Genomic DNA, 21,125 nt, shown 5'->3' with positions numbered 1-21,125 from the left:
TTAAAAAAAAAAACTCTCATGACCATTGATATTCGTTCACTAAATTCATCTGTTATCACTTGTAATTTTGATTATAACAATTGGTAATCATATTCTACAATTTATTATTCATTTAATTCTTCATCAATTACATAGATAATTATTTAAAAATTATTATATTTAATTAATTTAATATTTATATATATATATATATGGTAAACCTATATATTTTGTAAAATTTCTCATATATAAATTATATATTAGTATAAATTTATATAATTCTTTTAAAAAATTATGTACATTAATTATCACGCATATGAAATTTGACAAATAAAAATACAACTCTTAATTTAATATAAATTTATTAAATATAAATTTCTAACGAAATAATTATATCAATTTTAAGTTTGTCAATTTATTTATGATATGTAACTAAAGTAGTTTAGCTTTAATTTTAAACTAAGGCAAACAAATTTAAAATTATCATTGGTACACAGTATATATTTAATTTATTATTTTTTATATTTAAATATCCATAGATAAAACTTGAAATTCAAATGTTTGATAATATAATTTTATTTTTTTCATATCAATCATATGAAGGTAAAACAATCACAATATTATTACGAGGATATGGTATAAAACTACATTCATATCTTGAATGAATTATTTTATTTTATTTTTCATTTTTTTTAATTTTGATAAACATGAGATATTTAGGTTTTTATATTTAAAATAAATATGTATAACAAAATTCTTTATGAGAAAATTTTATATATATATATATATATTTTTATGTATATTATTCTAATACTGGGTGTAAAAAAAAATATATTTAATTATTTTTTCAATATTAATGTGACAAAAAAAAGTTAATCAATTTAATATTCAAAGTGCCGTGATTTTCTTGATAAAAAAAAGTGCCGTAATTTTTAAATTATTGAATACAATAAATAGTTCAATAAAATTTTACAATTTAATATTTGTTGAATTTTTCATCAATTACGTAATTACTTTTAAAATTTCTCTTTTATTTAATTAAATTCAGTTTCAAATTTATATATTTAACATATATATAATTTTTAAATTATTTTATGTGTATATATATATATATATTAAATTTAGTATAAATTAATATATTAAACCTTTCATATTTATCTCATGATTATTTTTAATAATTTTTAAAAAAATTTATCTAATATCTCTTCATTTTCTTCTGTTATAATTGTCAGAATTTCTTAATTTATTAATGGATTTTGTAACTTTTAAACTAATAATTGATTTTAGTAATAATTTTTTTAAAATATATTAATTTAATGGCCAAATATATGTACAGATACTATCATTGATATTTCATTAATGAATTTTATAACTTTAAAACTAATAATAAATTTTAATAGTAAAAATTAAAAAAAATAAATTTAATGGTTAAATAGATTATATAGATAGTGCCATTGAGATTCCACTTAATTTGCTTATTGAAAATTCATAGGATCTTTATGATATTGACTGTATTTTGTAAATTTGATAACTACCAAATGAATTTACACCTAAAAACTTATTCACACCTAAAAACTTATTTTTCAATAAATTTAACTAAATATTAATTCATATTTTTTAAATATATAATTCATAAGATTAATTAAATATATATTTTATTAATAATTTTATTTTTTAGTAAATGATATTAAAACTATTTAATTAAACAAAACAAACAATAAACATACACTTAATTTTAAAATATTCACATTGTCAATTTTTGCTGGTAAAACATCTACTGAAGTAATATAATAAGTGTGAAGGTAAAAGTGGATCCCATTGTGCGAGCAGTTTGTCATGAGTTTCCATGCAATTGTTGTCCAAATTTAGATTGTTGCTATTATGGGGGATAAAATGGAAATGAAAATTTAACTAATTATTATATATTAAATACAAATTTTTATATATGATAATGTATTTTAAAAAAAAAAAAAAAATTAATTTTTTTTTAATTTTTTTTCTGTTTTCATTTTTATTTATCAACCTTTATCTAATGTGAGGGTATTTTAGGATTTTTTTTTTAACTTCATATTTGATTCAGTTTTTATTTAAAATAAATTTTAATATTTTAAAAATAAATTATCAAAATAAATTATTTATCAAAAATTTAAAATATAATTTATAGACTAAATTATATTTTGACTTTTTGCTTTATTTTTTAGATTCATTTTGATTATTTATTTATTAACATATTTATTATGTTCTTTTATATTTTATATTTAGATGAATTTAATATTTTTTAAAATAATTAACATTTTCAACCTTATGATTTAATTTAGAATTAATTTTTGACTATTTTAATATGTGAAATTTACAATATTAAATTTATCTTTATGAAATCATGAAATATAATTAATATTTAAATATAAAAAGATTATAAACATAATAAAAATCATATGAAAAATATATCATATGAATAATTATAATATAAAATGAAGTTATATTTTTTAAAAAAATTATTTTTATTTTATGTGTAATACTTTTGATTTAAACTTTAATTATGTCAATAATTTTCATATAAGGAAATCTAATACAAATTTAAAGTCTTGCATCAGTAAAAGAAATAATTTAAAAGAATTAAATTGATCTAAATTTATGATATAAAAAATTAAAAGAAATATTTTAGAAAATAAAAGATCAAAATAAAAATAAAAATAAAGAAATAAATTTATATATTTTATATATTTAAACATAATATTTTTTTTTATATATAATTTTTATAAATTTTAATTATACATAATTAATATTTAATATATGGGATCACATATTAAAATACTAGCAAAATTTGTACAGATAAATTTTCTGTTTACTGATACATATCAAATTTGTTATTAAGTAAGTTTTTGTGAAATTTCTATATTGCCCTCATTATATGTTTGTATTATCCTTGCATTGCCCTCATTGTATGTTTGTATTATACTATAAGTTTTATAAATATAAGCTAAATTTTAAAATATTATAATTATTAGGCAATAAAAATTTAAATTATCTTAAAAAAAATTATATTGAGACATTTTAATAAATAATTGGAATTATAATATATTATCTTTATCTATAATTATAGAGGTTGAGGTACTTTATGCCACTAATAGTTATACATAAACAAATATTAAAAGTCGTGGATAGTTATTTAAAAAAATATAAGAAGATTTTTTTTTGTATATTATAAAGGTATAATAATTCACTAAAAAGTAGAGATCAAAAGGGTGATTATCAAGATATATCTCATTTATAATAAGTATAGATAATATTAAAAAAATATTTTTTTTTGGTGTCCACTTTTTTTAAAATAATTATGTTTTTATGTTACTTTTTTTATTAATATATATTTAAAGAAAATAAATATATATATAAAAATAATATATTCTCCATTTAAAACTAATTGTGTTCTTCGATCTATATCAATAATAAAATAGATTATCTCATTTCATATCTATATTATTTGGACAATTTTATAAGCGTATATGTATATATGCAACTACTCTTCTTTTCTTATCATTTTTCTTTAGTTTTTATTTTTTCTTCTTTTCATCCTAAAAAGTTACCCACAGAATTAAAACTACTTAAAAGTTGTCCTATAGTAAACAATTTATTTTTATTTTTTTAGATTGTTAATAATTCACTTTTATTCTATATTATTAAAATACATGGAGGCAAAAAGACTATATGTTAATTATTATTTTAGGTAGAATATATATGTTTGACATTTGTAACTATCTAAAATTATATGACTGTGATTAATTGACTGTTCATCTATAACTAGTATATAGTTTGAATTAATAATATTTAATTGTAAAAAAATATTTAATTTTTTAATGAATTTTTTAATTAGACTAATTTTATTTGATGGTCTGATGACCCAACATGAGTCGGGTTGGGCCAAGAAATGACAAAAAAAAAATATAGGTTAGTTCAGTTGGTCTAAAATAACATTTAATATGTTAGTTTAGCCCAACCTATTTGACATCCCTAGATATTCATCCATGAAAAATTGTTAATTGATGGATTGAGTCTTTTATGTAAATTTTTAATAGATTTAAATGGACTAATGAATTATTTTTATCCAATCTATTATAACTATCTAAAAATTATTTGATTCATTCATTTGTCACCCCTACTTCATACAATATCATGATTATCTTTAAAAAAAAATTACTTTGAATTTTTCTCATAAAATATAGAGATAACTCCTAAGAAATAAGATTTTCTCACAAAAGATAAAGACAACTCATAAGAAATAGAGTCATCACACTTATGTATATAGTTAAATCAAAAACAAAATTCTTCATTGAATAAACATTATTATTACAACATATAAATACTCCGTTTGTTTCATTTTATGTTATGTGCAAAGCTTGGAGATGTAAAATAAAATCATACTTGTGAGTAATGTTTAAACTCGTCCCAACTTTGACGAAAAATATTAGCTTTGATCGAGCATGGGGATAGATAATATCCGATTTATGAAAATAGGTATGGGGATGGGGATAGTTGTATATTTACCCGCCCTATACACATGCATATAATTTCTAGAAACTATTTTTTTTTCAAAATTTATTTAAATTAATGTTAGATGAAACGTAATTAATATAATTTGGTAATTTTTACATTTTTTGAAATTCTAATATATATATATATATATATATATATATATTTGTAAAATATATTTAATTAATTTTTGGATGAGTACAAGGCAAGTATGAATATACTCGATATCCGACGAGACAAGTATGAAACACAAATTTCATATGCATGTTAATATTGTACCTAGATTGAGTTGTGAGGGTTTCTAACCAGAGGTTTAGTTGACCCTGAAGGGAGAAGATATATAAGACTTTTGTTTTGAGCAGAATTTCATAATCACTTGTTCTTTAAAACCTTAGAGAGAGAGTAGAGTGAGAAACTTTGGATTTCTGAAACTTTTTCATTCTTCTAAATTTGTCAAAGGCATGAGAAGTTCCTTTTATCCCCAATGTAGTGATTCAAGCATTCGGGGGATGAGAATTGGAGTTTAAGTAGTTGTGGAGCTTGTGGAAGCTAAGAGTTCTTCCGTTTCCTCTTCTTTGAATTTGGTTGGCTCGAAGTTGAGGTAAGGAAAACTAAGCTCGATTCTTATAAGTTGTTGGGTTGTATCATGTATGTGTCCAAGATTATATTTATTGGTTGTTTGGTAAAATCTGAGATGGGATTTGGTGCATGTTTGATGTTTTGAGCTCATGGGGGGTGATTTGGGTGCATGATGCAAATTGACTTGCATGTGTTATTTCTTGATGATTTCCAATTTTATATGACGTGCGTAGACTATTGGATGCAATGCATGTGTTTGGTTTTTTATATTTCATGTGGATGGAGGAGATTTTTGAAGCATGCATTTGCAACTTTATGATGTTATGTCAGGCGTGCCTTTGTGGCATCAATTAGGTGAGTTTAGTAGGGTGGAGTCACTTAAATTACTCATGTTGTTTGAAGATCTTCATAGGCGAATACATGACGACAAATTAATTGAGGTGTAAGCATATGATGTATGTTGTGGTGTGTTCATATGCATTGTTAGATGTCTTGTGTGACATGATTTGGATAGATATATGTTGACTTTGGAGTGTTTAGCTTTCATATATGATTATGGTATGACATTGTATGAGTATGATATAGAATTGTTTCCTATGCTTCCATATTTTTGAACTCAAACTTACACTTTTATTTCCATGTAGTGTGTACTGTAATATTGTATGAGAGCCAATTAGGATTAGACTTGAGGAGATGTAAGCTAGGCCCAATTGGTAGTGGAGATTATTTTTGTTAGTGTACATAAGTTAATATATCTGGTTTAGACTTGCACGAGAGTTTAACTTTTATAGTCATATGTGCTTATTTTTTCTATAAACATGGTATACCCTTAGTTATTTAGTTTTTGTTGATAATTGTAGTGGTCACCACAGATGGGTATAGAGTAAGAACTCAAGAATAAAAATAAAGACAAGAATATAGAAAATGAAGACAAAAACATACAAACTCACATTTCCCCACCCGTTACCATCCCTAATATGTCTAGTTTCATTTAAATAATTATGTAACTTCCTAATATGTTATTAAACATTTTAAATTGAGTTAATCATCCATACACTGCCAGTGTAAAGTTTTTTATACCGGTAACCAATCAAATTTTTTAAATTATTTTATTTTATTTTTATTTCATTAAATAAGCAATTGACATGACACTATTAAAAGATATGATTGGTTGCTAGTGTAAAAAGATTTACACTAATAATGTATGGGTGATTAACTCTTAAATTTCTACCAATAAGATAAATACTACATTTATAGTTTAATAAGTGTTGTGTTGGGATACAATCAAGAAAAAACTAATAACTAGATAAAAGATAGTAGTAATTATATAAAATTAACTTTATGATTAACCTTTTTGTAATAAATAATACAACACAATAATTATTTTTTAAATAATACTCCACCTGATCTCTAGTATAAGGAAAAAAAACTTTTTTAATGTAAATTTCAATTACCTTTATCTCATTTAATAATATTCTTCTTAAAGTATTTTTTATTTAATACATAATCTTTCAGTTACATTATTATTATTTTTTTACATTTATAACAATGTCAATTTAAAATAAATATTAATTAATAAAACTTAATATCGATAATTTTTTTTAAACGTGTAAAATTGATTTTTTTTGTTGCAAAAGAAGTAATAACATTACTTTGAAAATTTAACATCACATTTATTTTTTAAATTTTTTTTTTCATAATATGACATTTATTATTAGATAAAAAAAATATTTAAAAAATAGCACATAAAATTGAAAAAAAAAACATTAATAATAATCAAAGTTACAATATAAATATTAATATCATAAAATAACAATCACATTAAAATTGTTAAAAATGAAACAAAACAAAACAAAATTAAAACATACTCCATTGAATTGAACCATTACTTGAACTCATTCAAATATCACACCTATTTACATTGATAATCGTTCTTTAACCCTCATAGGTGATTATTCATTGGAACAAGTGTTTAGGTCCTTAAGAGGTTCATTGGTAGTAGCAGTAGTATTTATTGGGGTGATTTGTTCTACAATTCATGGAGACAAACAGAACATGTCAAAACTCAAAAAGTGACACTAATAAAGAAGGAAGATTCAAATCACTTGCATTTCCAAGATGATAACGATAATAAGAAGAAAAAAAATAATTAAAAAAAAATGCAACGTAAAGTAGGAGAAGGAAGGGATCTAAGTGTCATTTCACCTTTCGGCAAAGTGCATCTATTCTGGACCATGCAATCCTAAAGCATGTTGACCGTTGACCACAGCCCAAACGATGGGCCCCACCACACCAGATCCATCCACCCTCTCTCTTTCCTCTGTGACCCCACTAACGTGGGACACGTCAGCACCTGAACCCGGTTCAAAGGAAGGACACGTTTGGACACAAGAAAACTCTTTCAAATTTCAATAAATACCACTTCGATTTTTAAAATCACAAGTCACTGTTATATTAAATTTTATAAATTATTAAATTAGAAGCCTCTTAAATCATAAATAAGTTACTGATTTAATGATATTATCATTATAGTTATACTTTTCTTTTTTAAAGTTTTAGGCTAATATATTTATAAACTATAGTATAAGAGTATATTGTATTGGTAATTGGTATTGATTGGTGGAGTGTGAAGGGTCGATTTGGGTGGGAACGTTGACGGGATAAATGTTGGGGAGTGCCCATAATTGAATCAACTCACCATGTTCACATCTAGCTACAATATTAGTATAAATTTTATAGAATTAATTATTAGTTTTCTTTTAATTTTACTAAGCACCTTTTTTTTTTATACCAAAAAACATGTTACTGTAGTTACTTTACTGTAGTATTTTTAATCTAAATCAATTTAAAAGCTCTTTTATATTAATTATTTTTAAAATAAATATTCTTAATTAAATTGTTTATCTTAATTTACCAAGTGGGTGGTGGAATAAAGTTTTAATAACTAATATTAGAGGTAGTTTTGAAAAAAAAAATTTAAGATGAATTTTTAACTATCAATTAAATTAACTAACTTCTTTAGTTCTAGTGAATTAGTGGGTAATTGGATTTATAAAAAGGAATAAAAAAATATAAAAATTGATTGAATTATCACATATCATTGTAGTTTGTAATAAAATGGTAATGTATCAACTCTTTAAAATGAAAGTATATACACTATTTATTCTATAATTATATATAATTAATTATGTGAATATATAGTTTCTCCTAAATAACCCTTTCGTTGGGGGAGAGGGGGAATTTTTTTTTATTTTTTATATATATATAAAATTCTTATTATTTGATTTACTTTTTATGAGAGCTGAAGAATGGAGTGGATCAAAATTGATTTTATGCAATTTTTGCTTCCTTCCAAATTTTCAATATTGGAGGATCTAAATGGAAAGGAAAAAAGAATTAAAATCAATTATATTTTTAAGTTTTGAGTTCTGAATTATAACAATATAAAAATAAAACAATTTTTTAAATCACTTATTTTCTTTTCAAGTTAAACATAAAAAATTAAATAAAAGATGTCAGTTCAAATGATTTAATATTTTTATTTTTTAATTAAGGATAAAAATTCAATCTCTATTTAGGATATCCAATCTCGATCGAATTTATCACTTTATTTTTATAAATGTTTACTTAGCAAGAAAGAGTTATATATTTTTTTTTATCAATCATGAAAAAAAAATCTCTTTCCCCCCTTAAAATTTTTCTCTTTTCTTTCTAAACTATTTAGATAAATTTATTTTTTTTACACTTTTAGAATATAAGAATAAAACAAAAGTTCTTCATAAGTTAAAATTAACTTATATACAAATTAAAAATAACTTTTCAGAGATACTAATATGAGATAAAATTTTCAAATTAATTTAAGTATAAACAAATTTTAACTTATGAAAATATTTATTACCTTTGTCCTTGTATATAAGGTTATTTTTACATTTTTGTTTGTCCCTTTTTTATAAAACTCTCTCTTAATTGCCCGTTGCAATAATAATTTTTCTCTAAATTATTTTTATTTAATTAACAATTTTTTAGACAAAAAATAACAAATACTTAAAATTAGTTGGATAAAGCTCTACTCTTTTATTATTATGATCGGATAAGATAAATAGACACATAAACTCATCTTATCTAGTTTGACATTATTCTTTTTTTAAACATTAATTATTTAGGTGAAAAATAATTACATAAAATGATAAAAGGCTAATTTAAAAGATGCTAAGAATAATTTTAAAAAAAATTAAATTATTGACAAATTTAATATAATTAACAAAATTAGCTAATTTTTAAAAGGTATAATTTAATTAAAAAAATCTTATAATTATAAATTAAGGTAGTAGTTTATTTTTCTTTCTTTTTTTTTTTTTCTTCTAAAAATGCAAAAAGTTTATACAAATGTATCCTTAATTAGACATATGTCTAATCAATATCATTTTCTTCTTCCGTTACTTCCTTCATTTCATCTTTTGATTGTAACCTTTTTTTTCAAAATTATTTTTTAAAGTTAGATGAAAACACATAAAAGGGGGTTAAATATGTGTGTGTGAATAACAGAATTTTAAAAACGTTTTCGCAAAGAAGCTCTTTTTCGTCCAATACAAATGTTATTTAGTGAGTATTCTCGACCACTCCTGGTCCCAAGTATTATCAACCACTCCTGGTTGGCTATTAGTACTAGTATTCTTTGTTCAACCTCTTCAAACTCTCAGTGAGGATTGTCGACCACTCCTGACCCTCTAACTTCACTCATTAGCGCTAGTATTCTTTATTCAGCCACTTCTGCCTCGCAGTGAGTATTCTTTGACAAGCCTCTCCAGGCTTTTACAAGTATTATTTCCCTAACCTCTTCAGACTTTACAAATGATAGATAGATGATTTGGTTTGAGTGTTTGATTTACTCTCACAGAGAGGATACAAATATTTGATACACTCACTAAGGTGCATGTTCCTAAGTTACACTTAGAGCTTCCTTAGTCTACAGAGATAAATACAAAAATTGTACATTTCATTGTATAAGCTTTGTCTCTGGTTTCATTACTTCATGGGTTTGATACCATTCTTTGTCAACGCCAACCTTTATTGGTTTAAAGTTATGACATATATATAATCTTGTAAAATTTGCCCGTTGCAAATGTCCGTTGAAGCAGGATGTAGTCGTTCATGACTAGTTCGATCTTCTCATTTAATGCACAAGATCTTGCATTAAATGTTGCTTCCTGTTTATAGACATTGCGTGAAGTCTTCTTCATTTTGTTAGCAGCAGTGTCTGACTTTAGCTGAGACCTAGGAACTTTTTATCCTTTTCTGGTCGCGTAGCTGCAGAAGCATTGTCCTTATATGAAAAAGTAATGTACTTTTTCTGACACATGCATGATTTTACTTTTGACTTGCCTTTCTTCTTTTCCTTTAATCATTCGATCATGTTGAGAGTTTTTAAATGATTGTAGACGATGCTTGAGTTGTCCCTTGAGACTTGATTCTTCAAATACTTGCATGGCAATCTTCGTCTACGTGTAGTAGTCCATTTGCTTCTCAAGTCTTGATCTTCGTCTAAGCATTTGGCATTAAAGCTTTTGACTTTTTTCTAATCTTTAATCAGCCTTCGTCTGAGTTCTCATGTTGCGCTCTTGGTTGTCCTTGACACACCTTCATTTGGTTGACCATTGAGCTTTATCTGATGTTTGTACGGACTTTATCTGGTGCTCAACCACTTTTGTCTTGTTCTTGATTTAGCCTTGTTTGGCACTTGTTTTGCCCTTTCGTCTGCCTTCCTTCATCTTGGTTCTGGTGTAGAAAGTGGCATATGCACATGCTCTATTCTCCGACTTGCCTGTACTTATATTTTTCTGAAATACTAACACACTTGTTAGAAATAACAACATGTATTATATTTGTCTCATTCAAAACCTTGCTAGAAATTGCTTCATCTGACTTAACATTTTTATTTTAAAATTTCAATAAAAAAATCAAACATTATTCTTTAAAATATATCTCTATTTAAACATTTTCTCTAACATTTTTTTTACAAAAGTGTGGAAAGAGAATTTTAGAACCTCAAAAGTTAGAGTAACATGGGTGAACTCCCTTCTCAAGGGATGCTTTTCATATGAATCCAGTGAACGACCTCCTTGTGGAGTATTATTTTACACACTTTCATATTTACCCACTTATTTTTACTATTTTGTGAGCTACACAAGTAACACAACTATTAAGTACACTAATATTAATTATATTGATCCACTACTTCCTCTAATTTTAAATATAAGTAATTAAAAACATATATATGTTTATAATCTAAAATATAAGTAACAAAATTTACTTTATTTAATGTTATCATCTCCAAAATATTTATTCATTTAATTGACATTATATTTTTAATCATTCTTTTTATTTTTAATATAAATTTTCAAGAAATAATAGTTTAAAAAATTAGATTATTTTTTTAAATGAGATTAGTACAATGATATTAATTCACTTTCTTATTTAGTATAAATTATTTTTTTGATTACTTATATTTAGAACTAAGAAAAGTATTAAATAAATATTTTTAATCCAAATTTATATCTATTAAATATTTAGTAATTTTCATCCATTAACTTTAAATCACCAAAAAAATTGAATAGAAGAGGTAAAAATTTTCTTTAATCCTAGAATCAATCAGAGTAGGATAACAAAAATATTGGTACCCATAAGTATTTGCAGATAAAATTTGTCATGGATAATAAATAAGTAACTTAAATGCAATGGCGAAACTTGGATAAAAAATTTGGAGGTGTCAAATTAATTTTTTATATATATAATTATAAATTAAATTTTTATTAATTAAAAAATAATAGAATTTCTCTTTTTTTTACTCAGTTTTTTTTAAATTTTATTACAATTAATAATATAATAATATATAAATATAATATTAATATATATATATATATATATATATATATATATATATAAAAGAAAATTTGGAAAAGTTTGGCTCCCCTATCATACTTAAAATCCGCCACTGCAAATGAATCGTAGGTAATAAGTACGAGTACCTTTTTATGCATCTATAAATGAGACAGTGATATATATATATATAATAGTATCAATATCCATAGGTACTTATATTACTTAAATATTCTTATTTTCATCTTACATTTTTTATATTATTTTTAATATTTAAAAAAAAATTAATTACAAGTTCGAAATTAATATTAATTTTTTTTAATATTTTAATGTATTTAACATCAAATATAAACTTAAAATTATTTATAATATTTAAAAAAATTATAAATATTTATAAATACCTATAAATATTTATAAAATTTGCGAATACTTACTTAAAATATATATATATATATGTAAAACAAGATACGAGACAGAATTTTATATGATAGAATGCATGTGAGCATCCTACTACTATGGTGGTCGATTGCCATCCCCAAATTAGAGCCTATCAATTATTGGAGACTGGTTCATTTGAAGCATTTGTAAGTGCTTAAGTGGGTGGTGTTTGGTGATGGTGAAACCTATTAAAAATTTAAATTTAATTAACATAATTTAATAATCCATCAATTACTATGTCAAACATTGTCGCTGATTATATGTCCAATTCAAATGCGTTAATTTTGGTATCAGATCGAGGGTATTAAAATAATGGTAAGCAAAATTTATATAACAATGTAAATTAATTTTTGCCTAAACTATGTTTATAAAAATAAAAAAAATAAAAAAGTGCCAAGTTTATGCACTTTGATTTTTTAAAAATAAAAAATTAAAAAGATAATATTTTTCTCAAAATCAAGATCTTAAAATTAATTGACTAATTATAACATTAGATTAACTTATATTTATGACTTAATTTTTATTTTATTTTATCTTTAATAGAAGTACAAAGTGCCTCGATCATACTAATTAAAATAAAAATAAAAATAATAAAAAATTGCCAAGTTTATGCACTTTGATTGATTCAGTTACGGATAGGTGTGGTGTGGTGCGTCGCAATTTAGCAGCGGCGCCAGCTTCTGATTTTTGTTACATTGCGCGGGAAATTGATGTGCATTCTGTTGGGCTTCATTTGTTGACTCTCTTTATCAAGCTCTAGGATCCTATGTCAAATCACTTTTATCATTCACAACCAATTTTATTGCTCGATACTCATTTGAGCTGATCACTAGTCACATGGTTGAACGATTGACTTTGATATCATAGATCAAAGAGTTAAACACCAAAAAACACTCAAATGAATAGTAAATAAATCACACAACTGAATTTAATACCACATTATAACCTAAAACCTTAGAACATTAAATATGTGAATCATTCACTTATATATCACTCAACATGTTCAATTTTAATTAATGTGAAACTTACTTCACAGTTTACCAACAATAACAATTATCTATTTTTTCTTTCCATTTTACTTATAATCTTTAGTTATATAAAAAAAATAAAAATATGCTTGAGATGACACGTTCTTTTCCGATTAAACTCAATTCCAAGACTTATATCCTATTAATAAATATGTATTTTTTTTCTATTATATATTTTACCTAATTGAAGGTTTTTTTAATGATAAACTTGGATAAGAATGCTTTGAGTTCACTAGACGTGTTCTCAAACCATCAATAGAGCACGAGTTTGGTCCCATTAATATCTCTTTTTGACTTCATTAGAAAAATAATATCATATAATTAAAAAAAAGTATTTGTTATTCAAAAAATAGTGCATTTCACTGGAACGGCATTCAAATTAAAACTTCTAAAAGGTTCTATTCTTCCTCGTCATAGCCACAATCTTCCTTTTCATCTATTAGACAATTAAGATCTGTAGGGTGTTCTTGGTCTGAATTGTCTTTAGCCGATTTACAAAGGGCTTCTGACTTGTTCAATCATCAACTTGTCCAATTGGTCATTGTAGCGTCGTAGCATCTCCTTCTTCTTCTTCTTCATAGTTCAAACAGAGAGGTTGCGCACCAGGTGTTTGATCAAATGACACTTTGAACAAAGTCTTTCTGTCTTATCGGTTTTGGTGTTGGAATCTTTTGCAGTGTTTCCTCATATTTGTTTCCTCAAGCTCTGGACATGCAGGATGCCATTCTAGGATGTAAGGGAGAGGCTGCGCACCATATGTTTGATCAAATGTCTTACTAAACAAGGCTTTTCTGTCTTAATCGGAGTGGTTATGGTTGCGTGATTCAGATTGCAAAACGGGAAAATGATCACGAAAAGGTCTCTAAGGGGAATGGAGGGAGCTCACGAAAATTTTGGAGGACACTTAAGAAAGATTCTGAATAATTCTACATCGTTTTTCTTCACCAATGTGGCAGATAATCAAGAGATCTCGGTGCTGTGGAAAATTTTCCAAAAATGGGGAAAGGTAGTAGATGTGTTTATTCCCAAAAAACGGGATAATCATGGACGAAGGTTTGGGTTTGTACGATTCTCTGGTGTCTACGATGTGAAAGGTTTGGAGAGGAGTCTTAATTCTATTGTCATTGGAGCACGGAGGCTAAAGGTCAACCTCACTCGTCATTCTCGAAATGTGAGGAGTAACAGTCATGTTGGTACGCGGATGCAAGTTAGTAGACAATGTGCCTCTGGCAGGGAAATGCGTAGCCATAGTGACTCATATGCGGACAAATTAAAAGGACAAACCAGGTTCAACGCTAGGGATTCAAAGGGAAATACGGTGGTATCCGCTAAGAGGGGTACTGAATGGGTGAGGAAAAAGGAGCCTTGGGCTCATCTTCATTTCTCGGTGGATGATAAGGTAATAGAGGATTGTCAGCGATCTTTGGTGGGTCGGCGCCATCGTCATATCCAGTTAGATACGATACGTCAAGAGCTATTACAAGAGGGTCTCCTGGATATTAAGGTGACAACGATGGGTGATGATATGGTTTTAGTAGAATCGGATGCTTGTGTTAATCTTAAGGATACAGTGTCACTATATAAACAACTTTGGGAGAGGTGGTTTTATGAGATAATTGAATGGCATCCGAGGATGGTCTGTGTACGACGTCAAACATGGGTACGTTGTTATGGCATTCCCCTTCATGCATGGTCAGAGAAATTTTTCATTAAAATGGTATCTTCAATGGGGGATTTCATCCAAGTAGACGATGATACACGACAGAGAAGGCGTCTTGATTATGCCCGAATTCAAATGAGTACGACGTATAAGGCATTGATCAATGAGGAAACACGGGTATTGGTGAATGATTTAGGTTTCTCAGTGCGCTTGGTGGAGGAACATGGAGGACAATTTCTGACAACAGAATGGTCCAGTGATGATAGCAACTCTGAGGATGCTTCCGTCGATCAGTCACTTAATTTGGAGGATGTGGAAAATTATTCCTCTGAGGATGATAGAGGAATAGAGGAACAACCACCAGAGATGATGGACAAAGCAAGTAGCAGCGGTGAGGTCTCATTGGGAATTGCCAATGATGATTATGGTCAGAATGGCATTGAGGGGGTTACGAAAAGGGTGGAACACATAGTGGAAGGGGTCAACGAAACTGCTATGGAAGATGGTAAAAGTACTGAGTTGGCCATGGAAGGTAATAACGTAATTGTAGGGGTTAGTAACAAAGGCACTAAGAATAATCATTGTGGGGCAGTGGGGAATAAGAAGAATCATATGGTGAGCCCGATGAGGGAGGTATGCGTTGACCAACATGTCGCAGTAGTTGATAATGGTTTGATTACCAATATGAGCAGGGTGATTCGTGAAAAAGAAGATGTGTCTAGTAGAGGGGGTGTTGTGGAGTGTCATGAGCCAACTATAAGAAATAATGTGAGAAACGCACTAAACAGAGCCAGAAAGAAAATGCAGATCCAAGGAGCACCTCAAGATTCATCATCATTGCCAAAAAGTTCTTTGGCTCCAGAGACTAGTGTAGGTGGGGGAAACTCTAAGGTGGTCCATTCAAATGATATTAATGGGGCCAATTCAGCTGCTAATGCAGAACGATGTTGTGATGAAGCCATGGCAAATCGTATTCTATCTATTTGCAAGAGTATTGGAATGGAGGTGCGTGGAAATGAAGATGAAGTGCGACAGAAGATTATATCCATGGAGCAGAGGGATCGTATGGCATCGGTTGATATAAGGGGAGCCTCATATATGCAATGAAAGTTGGTACATTCAATTGTCGGGGATTAGGGGGTAAAGTGAAAAGTCATCGCATATCAGAGCTTATTCGATCTGAGGAGCTAGATTTTATTGCTATACAGGAGACTAAATTGGAGATGTGTGATACTGCTCGTTGTGCTCAATTATGGGGATCTACAAAGTTTGAGTGGTTTGCTTCCCCTTCTCACGGTAGGAGTGGAGGTCTACTTTCAATTTGGAACTCTGATAGAGGTAAATTATTATTTTCGTTTTCTGGTTCTGGTTTTCATGGTGTTTGCTTGCAATGGGGTGTGGATGCGTATAGGTGTGTAGTGGTCAATGTATACTCTTCTTGTCACCTTGTGGATAAGCGGCGGTTATGGGGAGATATAATAATGTCTAAGAGAGGTTTTGGGAGTTGTTTATGGTGTATAGTGGGGGATTTCAATACGGTGAGAAGACTAGAAGAGAGAAAAGGGGGGTTTGGTGACCATGGTGCACGGGATATGGAGGAATTCAATTCATTTATAACTGAGATGGAGTTGATTGATGTACCACTGGTTGGCAAGCGATTTACTTGGTTTAGGAGTGATGGATCTATAATGAGCAGGTTGGATAGGGTGTTGGTATCAGAAAGTTGGAGTGCTCACTGGGGTGCAGGATTTGTGAAGGTGATCCCGCGAGATGTATCTGATCATTGTCCTTTGATTTTGAACCATAAGGTGCTAAATTGGGGTCCTAAACCGTTTCGCTTTAATAATTGTTGGCTTTCTCATTGTGGTATTGAGGGTGTGGTAAGGTCTGCATGGGAGAAACAGGTCCAAGGTCCGTGGGCTGCTCAAAGATTACGATCAAAGCTCTTGAATGTTAAAAATGCTCTAAAGAAGTGGAATATTGAGGTGTTTGGTAATGTGGATACCATGATAAAAAGTCTGACAAATGAATTAAAGGAGCTTGATGCGAAGAACGAGGAACAGGTTCTTATACAATCAGAAAGAAATAGGCAAAAGGAGTTAGTAGCTGGGATTTGGAGTGCTCGGAGAAACAAGTTAACCTTGCTAGCTCAAAAGGCAAGAATTCGTTGGGGTAAATATGGTGATCAAAATTCCAAATACTTTCATGCTTGTATCAGGGGAAGACAACGACGTAACCAGATTGTAGCCTTGAAGATGGGTGAGCGTATGGTAGAGGAGGTCCATGAGATCAAACAAGTAGTGTGGTCATATTTTGATGAGCACTTCAAAGCAAGAAGTTGGCTTAGACCACGATTGTCACTTGCTGGTTTTCCGGTGGTGTCTAATGAACAAAATGCAAGGTTAGTGGGTGACTTTACTGAGGAGGAGGTAAGTTGTTTAATTAGGGAGAGTGACGGTGACAAAAGCCCAGGGCCTGATGGGTTCAATTTTGCTTTTTTAAAGAGATTTTGGCCTCTTATGAAGGTGGATGTGATGGACTTGCTTGCTGAGTTTCATACTAACTTGAAGATTCCAAAGGCTCTTCTGTCTTATTTTGTGGCTCTGGTCCCTAAGGTTTCTTGTCCTCAAGGTTTGACAGACTTCCGTCCTATCTCCCTGCTGGGGTGCTTGTATAAAATTATCTCTAAGGTATTGGTGAATAGATTGCGTGGTATTCTTCCATCAATCATCTCAGAGAATCAGTCTGCTTTTATTCCTGGTAGACACTTGTTGGATAGTTTTTTAGTTGCTTCTGAGGCTATTGACTATGCTCAGAAATATAAGAAGCAAATTTTTGTTATGAAGATTGACTATGAGAAGGCATATGACTCCGTGGAATGGGACTATCTGTTGTTCATGATCCAAGGGTGTGGTTTTCACGAGAGATGGGTCCGATGGATGGAAGCTTGTGTATGTGGGGGAACCCTATCAACCCTTGTGAATGGGAGTCCTACAGCAGAAGTATCTTTGGGTAGAGGATTAAAGCAGGGGGATCCGTTGGCACCATCTTTGTTCTTAATTGCTGCGGAAGGCCTCAGACTATTGATGAGTAGGGCTTCAGAAATGAATTTGTTTAAGGGTTTACACATAGGCGATGAAGGTCCTCCGGTTTCTCTTTTACAGTTTGCGGATGATACTCTGATTATTGGAGAAGCTACTATGCAGAATCTGTGGTGCTTAAAAGCAATCTTGCGTGGTTTCGAATTAATTTCAGGCATGAAAATTAATTTCCATAAGAGCTGCGTGGTCGGTATTCATTCTGGGGCAGATTTTACTAATTTGGCGGCTGCTTTCTTACATTGCAAAGTGGGTCAACTACCTTTCAAGCATTTGGGCTTACCTCTTGGTGCTAATCCTAGGAAGTTGTATACTTGGAAGCCAATGCTTGATAGCCTTCGAAAGCGTCTATCCTCTTGGAAGTATAAGCATTTATCCATTGGAGGGAGAGTGACCTTAATTAATTCGGTTTTGAATGCTATTCCAATTCATTTTCTCTCATTTTTTAAAGCTCCAAACTTGGTTATTAAGGAAATTGTGGCTATTCAACGTGATTTCTTGTGGAGAGGTGTCAAGGATGGCTCAAAGATTCCTTGGGTTAAATGGGAAACAGTGTGTAAGTCTAAGGTGGAGGGTGGACTAGGTATAAAAGATGTTAGATTGTTCAATTGGGCACTCCTAGGGAAATGGGTGTGGAGGTGCATGCAATCTCCGGGTATGTTGTGGGCAAAAGTTCTCCATCATAGGTATGGTCGTATTGAGTCTTTTTCAAATTGCTCAAATGTGGATAGGAAGGCATCTTGGTGGTGGAAGGATATAGTGTGGGTGCTACATCAAGGGAATTATTGGTTGGACGAAAAGATTGAACGTTGTATTGGTGATGGTACTATGACCCGATTTTGGGAGGATAAGTGGATAGGTGGTTTGCGCTTGTTGGAAGTATTTCCTCGGTTGTTCTCCTTTGCCTTAGACCCATTGTCAGTGGTGGCAGATAATGGAACTTGGGAGGGATCTACATGGGTGTGGCAGGTTAAGTGGAGAAGAGAACCTTTTGTCCATGAAGGTAGGAGTGTGAATATCTTGTTGGATATGCTTAAGGGCTTGCAAGTTATCTCGTCAAGGCAAGATTATTGGAGATGGATTTATGACAAGGACGGTGTATTCTCGGTGAAAAGTGCGTACCTTTGGCTACAAAGATCGGTAGGTGGAGAACTCAGAAACTCTTCGGATTTTCAACTAGTTATAAAAAGACTTTGGAAATGTAAGGCTCCGATCAAGTGTTTGGTCTTTTGTTGGCAAGTGCTATTGAATGCGTTCCCGTGCAAATCATTGTTACAAGTACGTGGTGTGGAGTTGGAAAATAATCTCTGTTCTTTTTGCTCTCTGTTTGTAGAAAATCCTCTTCATCTCTTTCTAATGTGTCCGATGGCTTTTAATACTTGGTTAGCTGTTGCTAAGTGGTTGGAGGTTACGGTGGTGTTCCCCAATTCTATAACTTCTCATTATTTATATTGGACGAATCTTGGCATATATGAAAAACATTCTCAATTATTGCGAGTAGTCTGGGTTTCTGTCATTTGGTCCCTATGGCTTCATCGAAATGTTATTATCTTTCAGCAAGGTACTATAGATGCCAAGGAAGTGTTGGATAATATTAAATTGCGTTCATGGAAGTGGATAAATTGTTCTATCCCTGTTTGTTCTTTTAGTTACTCAACTTGGTATAATAACCCAACATTGTATTTCTTATAGTTTCTATTTTAGATTTTAGACTAATTTTGTATCTGTATCTCTTGTAACGGGTTGGAGTACCCCTTGTACTCCTTTTAATATTAATCTCTTTTGCTTATCAAAAAAAAAAAAGAGAAAAGGAAAAAGTATATATAAGATAAGAACCGAGTAAAACATCATTCGGATTTACACTTTTGATCTCCGAAAACATGAAAATTCAAAAAGAAAAAACCTAAAAATATAAAATGTTAGTCACTTTACTCTGAAAACAAATGACTTAAACAATAATATTATCATATACTTAAAATTTAAAAAGTTAATCACCTATATACTGTCAGTGTATACACTGTTAGTGTAAAATCTTTTTACACTCACAACCAATTATATCTTTTAATTATGTCATGTCACTATAAGTACATTTACTTTTAACAATGACATGACAAAATTAAAAGATATAATTGATTGTCATTGTAAAAAAACTTTTATACTGACAGTGTATAAATAATTAACTCATGAAATGATAACTGATGGTTAAATTTATAAACTTAAATGAAATAATTATAATTTTCAACTACTTAATTTAAATTTCTTTACTTTCAAAGATGATAGAATCTACAACATACACTTTCAAAACTTGAATGATATTTTACTCAAAATAATCCATATAGAACTTGCTATATTAGAATAAAAAAATGTGCTATAAATTGTTGTTTCTACATGGAAAGAATTAAATAAGATCTTACCGATTTATAGTCATTTGAACGAGTTTGAACGCCCTTATTCTTGTTCTATAAATTTTTTAGTCCATTTGATTTCCTAACTTTTAACCAGGGGACTATTGCTTAAAAAAAAAAAGGAGAAGTATTGATTTTACCCATAGAGATAGATGGATGGAGGATATTCCAATTCAAACTTTGATAAACTGTTGTTTATATTTTTATTTATTTTTTGAACTTGATTCTTAATTCTTCTAACCAAATGTATAACAACTTTCACAATACACTCCAAATTCAACTCAATCTATTCTTTTTTATATTTTAAAATTGTGTGTCATATTATAGTTTGTTTTATAGTGTGTTTGGTATCGTGTTAACATTTTAAATGTGTGTAAAAAAGTATAAAAAAAAAGTAGTTGAATAAAGTTTTTTTTATTTACACGAGAAATAAATATATGTAATATTTAACATTACTTTGAGTCAAACACTCACTTAATGTTTATTTGCACATTGTCAAAATTTCATGGACGTTTGGTTTGAAATAACACTTTAT

Source organism: Cajanus cajan, chromosome 2 (assembly GCF_000230855.2).
Source record: "Cajanus cajan strain Asha chromosome 2, NIPB_CcT2T_4, whole genome shotgun sequence".
NCBI lineage: Eukaryota > Viridiplantae > Streptophyta > Magnoliopsida > Fabales > Fabaceae > Cajanus > Cajanus cajan.
This window is presented reverse-complemented; position numbering follows the sequence as displayed.